At 43.1% G+C, this 14,141-nt stretch overlaps 1 long non-coding RNA gene across 2 annotated transcripts in view; it reads left to right on the plus strand.

Annotated features, from left to right (window-relative positions):
* The window catches only part of LOC108642001, a 93,974-nt gene that overhangs the window by 76,269 nt on the left and 3,564 nt on the right, over positions 1-14,141 (plus strand). The window contains exons 1-2 of one of the 2 annotated variants that reach the window (XR_001922393.2): positions 1,449-2,008; positions 10,495-10,581. This is a non-coding gene — a long non-coding RNA (uncharacterized LOC108642001). Of the gene's footprint in view, positions 1-1,448; positions 2,009-10,494; positions 10,582-14,141 lie in introns of those variants that run through there. The other variant, XR_003916378.1, reaches the window with a different exon arrangement.

Below are 14,141 nucleotides of genomic sequence, written 5' to 3' on the forward strand. Positions count from 1 at the left end.
CAAGTTGTGGTTTCCTACTGCACTGCCATAGCACCGACACAGGGCAGAGGAGGTGATGAACATGTGACTCTGGGCCTGTGGCTGCTGTGACAATTCTACAAATTCTCATCAATTTGACTTTTGTGGGGATGGTTAAGCTGAATGGGTAACCCAAAGTGCACCTCTGCTAGATGGAATGGTTTGGGTGGGAAGGGACCTTAAAGCCCATCCAGTCCCACCCCCTGCCATGGGCAGGGACACCTTCCACTAGCCCAGGTTGCTCCAAGCCCCATCCAACCTGACCTGGGACACTTCCAGGGCTGGGGCAGCCACAGTTTCTCTGGGCAACCTTCAAGTCCTGGAGGGCCACAATTAGGTCACCCTAATTCATTTGCAAATCAGTTTGGACCAAAGACCATCATCAGAACTCCTTCCTCACCCATTTTTTGTTGCTGTTTTGCAGCATCTTGGACAGTTCCTGCTTCCCTTAGCCTGGGGAGCTGCAGAGGTGCTGCTGTGTGAGGAGCACGTGGCTGCCCACCTGCTCTCCCCCAGCCTGGAAATGTTACAACTGGCCATGGAACAGCTCTGAACTGATCACTTGACCATGGCAAATGAGCTGCCCTCATCAGTGTGTTCTGGTATATATTTAACTTAATAATGTGAGCAGATGGTCATTATATTGATTCATGAAGGAAGGGAGGAAGCTTGGCTGGCTGGGAACGGCCGGAGCGCGGAGCATCGGAGCGGGGCAGGATGCAGGGAAGGGGAGGAAAACAGCACATTCTTGTACTGTGTGGGGTTTGGTTGGTTGTTTTTCTCGGGGTTTTTTTGTCTGTTTTGTTTTTTACAAAGAACTGCTGTGGACAGGGATAAAATCAAAGCATTTTTAGGTGACTCATCTGGCCTGTCTGTGTGGTCATCTCCCAGGAGACTGGGGCTGTCAGTGCACAAGCAGGATGATGCTGAAGCATTTGCACCACTGATGGTGCTAAAAAGGGGAGAAATGGGGAGGCAGTAGCTTGTGGAGTTGTGAAACTCCTCACTCTGCTGTTGCTATTCAAGATGACAGCTCTTTTGCAGGGAAAATGTAATATTTAAGTAATTGTTCTTCAGTAAATTTTTTGCAAAGGGCAATTTTGTTCAAATCTCTCCCCATTTAATGGGGTATAACTGGAGATTTAAACTAGAGGCTAATTCCATAAAATTTTCAGCCACTCTTTGTTAGCTAAACTGGGAAGTTCACAAATCCCCAGCCTGGATCAGCTCACAGGAACAGCTTGGTTTGGTTATTAATTTTGCAATTTTCACATGAGAAATGCTGTGTACACAACAAGCAGGAGCCTAATCTCGTGCTTGGGTCCCTGCTTCTCCTAGCTGCTGATTAGCTTTGCTGTCTTATCAGTTTATGTCATAGTATGTGACTATAAATTGACTTTGCAGGGAAGAGGGAATACGTTTGTCTTCACAGATGCTGCTGTTTCCATGGAGATAAAAGGACCAATGGCCTTTTCTTGGTTTGGACTGTACTACAGTGAGCAGGCAGAGATGGTGCATTCGAAAATGCAACATTTGGTGCTTTGATATTTCAGGCTAAATATCAAATGAGAAAGCATATTGTTTTTTCTCGGTGATGAAGTTGAATAATAAATACAGCTTTGGGACTTTTTCGGGAAGCAGAAAGCAAGCCCACCAGGAATGTGAGAACAGCGTGGCTGGTTTGTGCTTGCTAAACCTCCTCTCTGGGAAAAACCTTTTGGCTTTGCAAAATATAACCCTGTAGAGCCTTTGGGTTTATCTGATGCAGTGTTTGATGCTGGTTACATCACCAGTTACTTCTCCGTGATGTTCCGCCGTGGCTGATCCTCAATGAACCTGCAAAAGCTGTCAATGTGATTCTTTTTTTCTTTTTTCCTTTTTTTTTTTTTTGTCCCTTAAGAAAGAGCTTTTCTACCTCAGGTTGCGTGAAAGAAAATCTAAATCCCAAATCCACCCCCCATCCAAGGATGGCTTGCAGAAGGTGTTATTTGTGAGTACCTTTTCCTTCTTCATCTGTCGTCACGTCTCTGATATCTGTGTTGAGGATTCCAGAAGTGGGAGTAGTGATCAGTTTATTGTTTGGTAGGTTTCTTTCCACGAACCATTTTTAGGGTGTTACCTTTTTTGGCAGATGAATGAGCTGTATATTAGAAATGTTTAGATGATGGTTGTGTTTGTGCATATGGGTAGTTAAAAATATAACGTAATAAAGTGAGTGAACTGTGTTTAGCAGTGAAAAAAAAAATGAGAAAACCCCCCACTTTGCATCCAAGAAGCAATGCAGGATGCCAGGAATTCTGTCTACGATGAGTCAAGGGTCTCTCTTCCATTTTGTTTGAATGCTTTGTCATATTAAAGTGTAAGCTGTCCTTTAAATACAGAAGTACTAATAGTAGGATATGCAATACAGTTTTAAGCAATATAGTATTGATGAGGCTAAATACTGCTGCGTTTTTGTTGTTTTATATATGCTTGATCAAAACCTAAAGGTACAATAATTGCTTATTATTATTATTTATTTGAGCAGTTTCTCAAGGATTCCAGTCGGCAGGAGTTAAATATTCCCTGGGTCTGATGCTGTGCAGCAGCTCCTGCCTGAGCTGTCACGTTTGCACAGGGCTCAGAGCTCAGCCACGTCCTGTTTGTGGTGGCACTGCCGGGGTTTGGATGGAAACCACACAGGTGGTTCACTCAAAAAATGGGAATAAACCGAGCAGGACGTGCCGTGAACTTGTCCTCTCCCAGCTCCCTCCCAATCCAGGAGCTTGGAATGGCTGTACCTGCTGTTTGCATTCCTGAACCCCAGTGAAAGATCTGCTTAAATTAAATTAAAGTAGCTGCAATTGGCATCTGTAGCTTTTGCAGTTATTTTAATAGTGTGTCTGAGGGTCCTGATTTGAGTGAATCTGCTCCATGTTCAGCAGGACCATCCACACACAGGCTGAGTAAATTCAACCATTCAACTAAAATTCAAATAGAATAAAGAAAATATTGAAACCTGCCCTCAAGTTTTCTTAACCTTTTGTGTTGTGCTGAAGGGATGAGTGGTTAAGTGGAAATGCTTTAAAATCAAAATGAATGTGGGACTGTCCATAGGAAGTTGAAATAAGGAAAGTAAACTTGGTAAACAGGTTGCAGCCTTCCAGGTATACATGGATCAGCTGTAAATAGCTGTTATCACCTGGGAGAATAGTTCTGTTTGTGTGAGACTCCATTTTAATTTGGGTTCTGGGATTTGGGGATTCTGTAACTCTCAGCAGGGGATGGAATTTCATATAGTGTTTATCATGTGGTGTGAAGGGATATTTAATCCCTGGGTATTGCTTTCTTTAACAAGGAGGTTGAAATTTTATTTATAGAACCATCCTGTGCAGTATTTTCCTCTTTTACTGCTTACACATGTGGTATCTTGTACCTACCTCAGCACATTGCTGTGGAAAACAAGATGTGGGCTCTGACTTCTGTATTCTGTATTTTAACTCCTGTTTAAGAGAGTTGATGCTGATCATTGAAAAGAGGAAAATGTAAGCGAGGAGGTTTTTTACAAACTAACTCTTAAGGACATACATACGTAGAAAATCTTCATGTTCTCTAAAACTAATGTGTGCTGAGCACTGAAAATGTATGTTAAACAGTTAAATACACCAGTTCTTCCATGCACAAGTCTGTTTTGAGATGAAAACTTAAATATATCTGCCAATGTTCTTGTGATATATATGCTAAAGCCTTTTGCAAAGAGTCTCCTTTTTAAGATAAAAATCTCTTTTTACATCGTAAAACATAAAAGGCTGGATTGTTGCTGTTCTAAAAAAAGCTGAACAACAATGTCACCCCAGTGGGATCAGTGAAGGGGTTTTTTCAGCTGCTGCCCTGAATGGAACATATGTCCCTGAACCTTTGTTTTGAGTCCCAGGGTTTGCCTTGCTGTAAATCCCTCACGCTGGCTCTGGGCAGTTCAGTCTTTGTGCTTGGCTACTTTTCCTCTTTCATCAGCTGCAAACCCAACCTGTACCACTGACACTCCTCAGCTCTGGGGTCACTCTGGGTGCTGCTGGGGGAGATTAGAAATGTGTTCTGGTTTGTAATGGGAGTTGTAGTTCCTTGAGAAATTCTGGGACCTAATTCAGTGGCGTGGGGAATACAGAAAAGATGGTTCTGATTTAATCTCAAAGATCTTTTCCTTCTATCACAAGCAGCTTCATATCTCTTTGCTCTTAATTTCTGCTTTTGGACTGTCTGTGGGTTTTTTCTACACATTTTGAAAGTGCCCAGTGAGCACAACTGATACAAGTGCATCTTGTGTCCTGTTAATTACTGTACATCACCCTTCATCAGAGAGGGGTTTGTAATAAGCTTAATCAAAAGGGAAAGAAATGTTTTTAATTATAAGCATCTACATATGAACAGTCTTAATTAAATTCACCCTTGTTACAGCTAAGCCAGAATGAGGATCTCTACAAAGTGTGCAAGGATGCAAAAGGATCCCCTCTTGCCTGTTTGTGTAGGCTATTATTGCGTTCTGATGAAACCAAAAAAACTTCATAATAATTATTTCTAATTATCTCTAATGTTAATGAGCATTGTGTTCCAGGATGGGACAAAATAACAGCTGTTCCTTGGTTAGCATTCTGTGACTGCACTGGTTTCATTCTCCCAAGAGATGATAATTATTTTCAGGCCCTTTTGATGGTGGAGAGGTCAGTGAGAGTGTGTCTAATGATTCTATTGAAAAATCCAGCTGTGGGCACTCGAGTTGGGATTGCACAAAGAGGAGTATTATTCAAAACAAGAACTCTCAGTTTGCCTTTATACTGCAACATGTACAAATGATGATATATAATCATTTTGATGACAAGCAAATTTTGTGTATTCTGGGGCAAAATTCAGTGGTCTGTGCTCCAGCCTATGTGTGCTGATCATTTAGAACTGCGGGTTTTTTTGAGCATCCTTGGTATCTAATGAAAATATCTTTCATTTCTATTTAGAAAAAATTGTGTTCTGTAATGCTTTAAACTAGATTATAACCATTGCATGGAAGGGGAGACAGAAATGGAGGGAGGGAGCTGCCACCACAGCAGGTCTCCAACACATGGTTGTGCTGTTTTATGATCTCTGGGGATTGTCTTGACTCTCAGACTGCAGTGCAAGGGAATGACATTGGTTTTTACTTGCCCCGAGTTGCTTCATTGCCTTCCTGTCATTTGATGTCCAAGCAGCTTTGTGCAAAGAGCCATCTTGTGTGAAGGAAACCAGAGGAATAAAGGTGGGAGTTGGAGTCTCCCACAGTGTGTGTTACAGGAACTGTAAGGTTTTTGCATGTGCAACCATAAAAGCAAGAAGGGCATTTATTTTACACAGTTGCTGTTCAAAAAAGCACGTTGGGAAATTCCTGTAACTAATAAGAACACTATGAAAAAACATGGTATTTGCTCTGTGCCACCACAGCCTTTCTTTGCCATATTTGGCTGCGGGACGTGAAGGGGAAGGAACAGGAGAAAAGGGAAGGGTTTTCAGTGCTCCTTCAAAAGCCCAAATCATCCTGCCCTGTGTGTTTGGGGTGAAGGTCTGAGGAGTCAAAGATCTTTGGTGTCAGAACAGTAGGAATTTGTCCTTGCAAATGTGAATGGGCCCTGTGCTAAATCCCCTAGTGGAGGACGTGTCCAAGGGCAGCCACAGTCCCTCCTGGGCTGGGAGGACACGACAGGAGTTGCCAGTCAGAACTTTCAGCTGTTTTCTCTCCCTTCCAAAAAGCAAGTTGTCCTGTGGGCTCAGTGTGTTGATTCTGAAAGGCCTTCTAGCATGTTAATGACCGTGTTAATTAGCAAGCATTTAGCTGGAGTCAATGTGAGTCTGTATTATTAGGAGTTTTTACTGTTCAGCACCTTTTTGAAGGTCTGTTTGATTATAATTCAAATTTTGTTCCTTATTAAAGAAATGGTTAGATTTATTAAACAAGAACACGATAGACTTTACTGGCTTTTAACTATAACTTTTTCTAATCTCAGCTGTAGCAATAACTCTGGATTGACATGAGAAAGAAACTTTCAACTTGTAAAATAATGTTATTCTTCATGAGGATAAAACACTGAGAAATTGAAGTGTTCCTTTGATTAGCTTGTAGGCATGAATCCAATCAAATAAGCATTCTTAGCTACCTCAGGTGACATTGCAGTGAATGGGTTTATGCAGGGGATGAACTTCTCTGCCCCTTCTTCTCTTTCCAAGCTAATTTTGGAAAGGATAGGGACAGGCATCCAGGGGCCTGAGGCTGTGCTGGTACTCCTTTTTCCATATACTCCTTGGAACATGCACCTCATGGAAAAATGTACCAAAAGAAAGGGAAGAATCCTGGCAGATGGAGGTGAACAGATTGTTATTCCAGACAAAGAGGAGGAATAATGTATGAAGTCATGTGGATGTGTAGGGAAGGGCAGCAGTGGAGATGAACAAACTGAGCAGGCTCCTGTCATCAGCCCCAGCAGACACTTTATAAGGACAACATTTCTTCCAGCTGTGCTCCTGGAGCAATGTCACCAAGGCTCTGTGAGACAGCAGCCTCAGTCCCTTCTGTTTGGGAGCTGATCGTCGTGCAGGAAAAAGTTCCATAATAATTCTGCCAACCTACTCACAGGTTTACACGTGCTTAAAATTCAACAGCAGCAAATTAAACAAGGGGTGGGTGCCCTGTCCTGTGCTAAACAGGGTGTGCTGTCCAGAGGGAAGGGGACAAGCTGCCTCCAGGCTCCCAACACTGCTCTGGGGTGCTCTCTGTGGCCGGTGGCCCAGCATCATCCTGCCAGGAGCAGGTGCCAGCTGAGAGGACATTGGGAAAGCAGAGAGTCACTGTTAAAGCCAAAGCAATTCCAGGTTAATAGCCTCGTGTTCTCTTCTCCCAGGTTGTTTAAAAACCAATATTGAGAAAATTGCCTGCCGAGTTTGGAAGCCGTGTTGGGGATTGTAAGAGGAAATAAAAAAATAACACAAACATTTGTGGCTTTATGTGATGACCAATAATGATTTTCCTTCTATTTGTACATCTGAGCAAGACTCTAGAAATGAAAGATTAAAAAGAATGGTCATTTCTGTTCACTGATGGATAGGGAAGTGTTGTTAAAATGAGTGGTTTCTAATGCAAACATGATGGCATTCATACAGAAGTGAGAGGAACAGTCACACCTGCTCTGGGTCTGGGAGCTTCCTTAGGAGCTGCATTTTTCCAGTTACATTGGCATCCTGAGGGGGATGTGAGTCAGGGTTTTGGGTTAGATTTGGTTCAGGTTTTCCTGTTCTAGTCTGTTCTCACAAGAACTTTCTTTAAGAATGGACAAATGGTTGCCTGTCTGGGCCTGGAAGTGGGAAGTCCCTTCCATGTGCACTGGGATGTTGCAGTAATGGTTCAGAAACTGATATTGCCAGAAGAACCATTCATCTTTTCAGTCATTTGTCTTGTGGTGGTGCTGAAGTACCTGTGCTGTATTTATAATCCTAAATCTTTTGAAGAACATCCACTAGAGATGCAGAAACTGAACTTAATAGGGCCGAATTATCTATGAGACTGTGAACAGAAGTGATTAATTCTCCTCCAAAATACTGAAATATATTTCTTCTGATGTCTTTAGGTGTTAAAAATTAGGAAATCAATTCTAGTTTGAATGCAAACTTCTGTAGAAGGCTGATTGCAAAATCTAGCTATAAAGTTTAAAAAAGAATTAAAAAATAAACCCAAGCAACCAAAACAAACAAACAAAAACTCATTGGAATATTGAACTTTTTCTGGTAGGTTCCAGAGCTGTAAATGAATGCAAGGACTGCGTTAGCAGGTGATTGAAGGCACAAAATGCCACATTTGAGGCTTAAGCTGCACCAGCAGATTTACCCAAATGCTTTGATGAAATTAGCATTAGTCAGAGGCTGTAAAGTCTGGGCCTTGTTGTTTGTCAGGCTGACAGGACATCAGTCAGTGAGATTTAGAGGAGCCCAAACACTGAGTCAATATATCCCTTGAATTTTAAAATTCAGAGCAGAGTCCAGCCCTCATGTTTGCTTCTCTAACTGGTTGGACAAAGAGCCTGTCTTTGAAAAGCCTAAGAACCACCTGAAATCCAGGCTGATGTGTTGAACGCACGCCTTTGGCACCCGAGATGCTCCTGGTGGAGCACAGCAGTGACACGTGGTACCTTGATCCCAGCCTGCAGCTGCACCTTGCCGTCTGTTCCACCTCCTCCACCCCTGCCCTGGCACTTGGCACTACCAGGGGCAGTGTGTTTGCCACCTGACAAACCTCTGGCACTTCTCATTTGCTGTCAAGGTGACGGGACTCTTGCGTTTCTGCTGCACCTTCGAACAGAAACTCAGAGCAGTTGAGCTCCTAATCCCAGTCCTGTGCAATGGGTGAGTACAAATCTTGCCTGAGACGACAGGGAGAGCTTCCCTCTTTATTGTTCAGGGCTTTTTGGAACCTAGGAAAGTGAGAGTAGGACAGATTTATGGAGCCTTGTGGGCAGATTCTTTTTGGAAGAGCCGGGAGCGAGCTCTGTTCAAAAAGCTTTGTTGAGCAGAACTGAATCCAGAGAGATTCTTTCATATGTTCACTGGTTTATTCTCTGAAGAAAGAGAGAGATTTGTATGGAAAAAAAGAGTGGTGGGAAGGAAATCTGGGACACTTTCCTACTAATTTCCTACTTTTGCTTCTACTGGAAAATGCGGAGCCACAAAGCAGCGACTTTGCCGGTGTGAACAGTTTCCCTGCCCAGTGTGAGACTCGTGCTCTGCCCATTCCCAGTGTTCTCCCTTGGCTCTGTGGATTCCATGGAGCAGCTTCTGTGGATACTGTGTGATTTTTTTTTCCTGTCAGAAAATCCAGCTTTTGCGTGTTCTGGCTGCTTTTCTCATCGTCCATCAATGCTTTCAGTAACATTCTCCATCTTTCTTTTGAGTTCTTCTGGTCATTTTTCCCACTGGTTTGAAGGTGCCACCATTAGTAGTTGTATGTCCCATAATGGGAAGGTGTCCCGTGACTGAATTGTGTTGCCATTTCCAAAAGCCACTTTACAGGAGTACATTTCCCAGGTACTTTACAGGAGTTACCAGCAGTTGCTGTCTTTAAACAGAAAATCCAACTCGTCCTGGCCATGTGGTTGCTGACACACTGTTGGCAACAGAAATCAGAGCAGGCTGACCTTGTCTTTTTTTCCAAAGGATTAGTAACTGACTCCTTCCTGAACAAAGCCTGGCTTCTTTTTGCTTAACCACTCTGTTTGATCTTATAAGAAAGTGACCTCACAGGATTCACTTTAAGCCTCAGGGATGCAGAAGAATCAAAATCAATCTTCTGGAGCCTCTGTCAAGACACCAAGCAAAAGATGAGGGGGGGAAAGTGCATTTCTGTGCACATACACACATCCTCTGTTAACAGTCAGGTTGGATGCTTACAAGTTGTTAAATGAGGATTTTCAATTTAATGGCTACTTCTTCCGTAGGTCCCCACTCAAAGAGCAAGGAGATATTGATTCTTTTTTTATGATTTCCTAGAAGAATGCTGTGTCTTAAGAAATTTGATTAGGTGGATTTATCATGGAGGCCTATCTGTGCTAAACCCTTGTTTAAAGTTTCCTGGCACAAACACCAGAAATGCAGAGATGTGTGCTGTGTGTTGCTTAAAGATTTTCTGAGCTTTCCTTCAGATGCAATACCTTGTCCTGTTTTGCAACTCTTCTTTGTTTTCAATTAAACAATACAAACCTAAACGATCAGGGGGTGCAGAATATCTTTGTGTTGTAAAGCTTCTTTTTATTTTTTTTCCATGCTTTGAACAAATGACAGCAATTAAACTTGTATTGCACAGTTCAGAATATTGTTTAAAAGGGGGTGAAACTTGGATTCTTTCCCATTTTCCAGTGGTGTATTGCAATATGTTTGTAATTGCTGGGCTTGAAGAAAGCTTGTGTCCATGTCCATTGCATTCTCCCTCCTCATGTCAGAGCACTGTGTCTGTAATTCCATTGACAGAGGAACAGCTTGACTGGTGCAGAGTAAGGAAGTCTGAAGCTTCATTTCCATGGGAATTCCAACCCTCAGTGTTGGGTTTGATCCCTGTATGGGCCTTTCACTGAAGAGTTGGACATGATGATCCTTGGGGGTCCCTCCCAGCCCAGACTATCCCGTGTTTCTGGGTTTTTAGCCTTCATTCCACGTGGCGAGGCAAACCCAAAGTCTTCAATTGGCATTTGATCTTAGTCTTGCAACCAAACCCGGGCTCCTCATTGCGACAGCTCATCCCCCTCCCTTCAATGTGTGCATTTCCAACCTGGCAAACACTCCCCTGGATTTCCTGGGATTCACAATTGACAGCTGTACATCAAATTTCATTCAGCCTCACCATGAGTTTCCAATACACCTGTAAGCACCTGCCTTTTCCTCACAAGCCCCTTTCTAAACACTTGGTGGTTTGACTTTGTGTTTTTCCTTGTGTCGTAGGTCTTTAAATACTCTGCACCAGTTTTGCTGTCCAGCTCCATTGTACCATTCCCAGCTAGCTGTCCCTGCCACACACTCAGAGTACAGGTAAGAGTAGACATGGACCGCCCACTTCTGATTTTTGGAGAGAGATCTGATGTTACCATTTGACATGAGACAGGCAATAGTGGTGGAAGTTTTAAAAAAGAGAGAAAAAAATAAAGGCATACTGGAAAAATCCCCAATCCTTTTAACATCTTGTAGGGTAGTTCTGAATTGAACTCTCACTGTAGTGACTCCTTCTCCCAGGCACTCTGGAATTATACAGTAAAAGGAGTGTCATGTGCCTAAAGAGGCACATCCCCCTAGATTCAGAAAGGTAGGGAGAAGCTATTGTAGGTTTAGTTCTCACATAACAAATATATTGAAATATTTATATGTAACTTGTGTAGGATATTGGTGTTGTTCTGAGCAACACTCTTTTTTTTAAGCCCTGAATACTTCCTGCCAGAATCCGTGTATTGTGGCACTGGGAAGGTTAAAGGCATGGACCTGCACAGGGCTCAGCACTGCCCTTTCATTTGAGGGAATTAAGGGCTTTTTAAACACATACAGGCCCTTGATGCCAAGCAGAGTCTGCCCTGAATATATCAAAAATATGTTTTCCAGCTCATAATGCTTTAACACCGATGCCTTTCCTCTGTGTTCTCTTTGATCAAGTGTGGAGAGCAGCAATTACACCTCGTAGTACAATTCCTTGGCAGTGCCAGTGTTTATTTTAACATCTTACAGAAGCATCAAAGGGCAGCTAATCTAAGTAACTGGGAATGTGAAAACTGTTAAGAAATTGTGCATGCCATGAAAAACATTGTCTTTTAATTTTTACTTTTGCTATTAGTGATTAACTTACTGATAATTGCCAGCTCATGAATAATATTAATATCAAAACATTGAAAGCCTGGTGCTGAAAAATCAAATAGTTTTGCACTGGTGACAAGGAAAGACAAAAACAAACAATGAATCCTAAATCTGTAAATGCATAAACATATTTCTGGTTTGAATATTTCATCCCTTAGTTTTCTCTAACCATGCATGCTTGGATTCATCCTGGTGTTTTATGTTGCAGCATCTCTTTATGTGTGTCTGTTTTTTCCCTCCCATCAGAGCTCTTGGTTTATTTGGTGGTAGTGAATCCATAGTTGAGTTGTGAGCCAACTGAATATTCCTTTGGTGAGGAGCAGGGCCTGAACACTGTTAGATTCCCTGCTTGCTTTTGAATGAGGTTTTTCATTTTCCTCTGTCCTTAGTTTATAGTGCTTTAATTTTAAGGATCTTCCTACAAGGATGTTGATGGGAAAACCACCTGGTTTTTTCTGGAACGTCTCAATGTCTTGCTCCACATAGGTTATTATTTTTATCAGTAGTATTTCTTCTGGAATTAAAGCTTATAAAGCAGCATAACTTTGTGCTTAAAAAATCCTTCACTTCTCTAGCTTTTTTTGTCTTTCTCTCCTTGTGCAGTGAACACAGGAGTGCCCTGAGTGTGTCTGGGTGTGTAAAGCACGTGCCGTTTTTAGAGCGCCCAAAAAGGTGCCATAAGATCTTCAGCTCTTGTTTCAGGATTGAGGGGTGGGAAGGAACTCATCATTGGCCTTGTTTGCTCCCCAGGAAGTTTAGGTTCAGGGGGACCTTTTCACTCTTTACAACTCCCTGACAGGAGGGTGGACCAGGTGGAGGTCGGGCTCTGCTCCCAGGTAACAAGTGATGGGACAAGATGAACTGGGGGAGGTTTAGGTTGGATATTAGGGAAAATTTCTTCAAGGAAAGGGCTGTCCAGCCCTGGCAGAGCTGCCCAGGGCAGTGGTGGAGTCCCAAGCCCTGCAGGGATTTAAAAGCTGTGTGGATGTAGCACTTGGGGACATGGGTTAGTGGTGGCCTTGGCAGTGCTGCGGGAATGGTTGGACTTGATCTCAGAGGGCTTTTCCAACCCTGATGAATCTGTGATTCTGTGATTGCCTCCTTCTGTCACCACTTGTGAAACCTCCTGTGGAGGAGCTGGCTTTTTGAAGGACATCAGGATACTGGAGCAAGCCCAGCAAAGGCTCACCAAGGTGTCTGTGGGCAGAGTACCTACAAGGGGGGAGAGCTGAGGGAACAGGGGCTTTTCCCTGGAGAAGTCTCAGGGCTGATGCTGTAGTCAACTCCTAAATTGGGGTTGTCCTGTTGACAAGGGGGAATGGATTCAAATGGAAGGAGAGCAGGTTTAGATGGAATATTGGGAAGAAATTGTTCCCTGTGAGGGTGGGGAGGCCCTGGCATAGGTTGCCCAGAGCAGCTGTGGCTGCCCCAGCCCTGGAAGTGTCCAAGGCCAGGTTGGACGGGGCTTGGAGCAACCTGGGCTGGTGGAAGGTGTCCCTGCCCGTGGCAGGGGGTGGGACTGGATGATCTTGAAGGTCCCTTCCAACCCGAACCATTCCATGATTCTGTGAATAGGAGAATATGGAAAAGGTGTAGCCAGTCTCTTCTAGGAGAGGATGAGGCAAGAGGCAACCAAAACAGACTGCAGTAAGGAAAATTCCAGTTAGATACAAGGCAGGGAGAGAGGGGAATTTGACCCTGATCGTGGTCAAACACCGGATCAGAGGCCAGGAGAGGAAGAGGTATCTGTGTCTTCAGCGATGCTCAGTTCAGCCGGGCCCAGCAGGAGCAACTGGCTGTGGTTAGCCCTGCTCTGAGCAGGGACTGCACCACACATACCTCCAGAAGTCCCCTCTAACACAAATTATCCACCATCCTGAAGCACTCTGTTCTTGGGAAGACAAAAAAAAGAGCTGCAAGTTTATTTTCTAGGCTTTACTTTCAAATTCTACAGTGATGTCAGTGCCATCCCAGGTAGTGTCCTGCTCCCAGGTGTGGTGGTGTATTAAAGCTGGGCTGTCACATGGCAGGAATTGCTTTAGTTTACCACTAATTTAAATTTCTGAAACTGTTCTGTCCAAACTGACATCCCCACAACTGGAATCTCTGAGGCAAGTGCAAATCATGCACCTGGTTTTGTACAGGACCTGTATGTGGGGATCCTGTTGCTGTGAATGACAATGAGCTCCTAGAGCACTAACAAGATTGGGCTTTGCATTTCCACATACACTTAATAGTATTAAATTTAGCTTTTATTCTTCCCATTTATCAATTTATAAATAGAAACCATTAGAAACAAAACCAACAGACGTGGATGCTTTGGTCGAGCTTCAGTTTTGAGGTTTTATTTAGAAAATACGCAGAGGGATTAATTTTGTAGCCCAGAATTAAAAATTAAATTTGCTCTGAAAGAAGCAATTAATGAATGCACTACAGTGAAATCTGGAGCATCTCTGATTTGCTGTTAGCTAATTGCTGGATATTTTAGTCACTCCAGCAGTTTTATTTCTAGTCTAGACGATCTTTGGCATCTGTTTTGAATTGTTAACAGGGAAATAATGCATTTTTAATAACTGTAGCTATCGCAGTAATCCCTGGCCCGCTCATTTTACAGTGTTCAAAATAGAAATCATACAAGTTATCTTGCTTTCTCCTATTACAAGAAAATTCTAGGGAAGCCTGAGCATACTTCCAGCTAGATATTTGTCTGGGTTCCAGTTAGCCCATATGCCTCCTCTGCTTGCTCTTTT

The sequence above is a fragment of the Manacus vitellinus genome, unplaced genomic scaffold (assembly GCF_001715985.3).
Source record: "Manacus vitellinus isolate BGI_N305 unplaced genomic scaffold, ASM171598v3 scaffold_91_pilon, whole genome shotgun sequence".
NCBI classification, from domain to species: domain Eukaryota; kingdom Metazoa; phylum Chordata; class Aves; order Passeriformes; family Pipridae; genus Manacus; species Manacus vitellinus.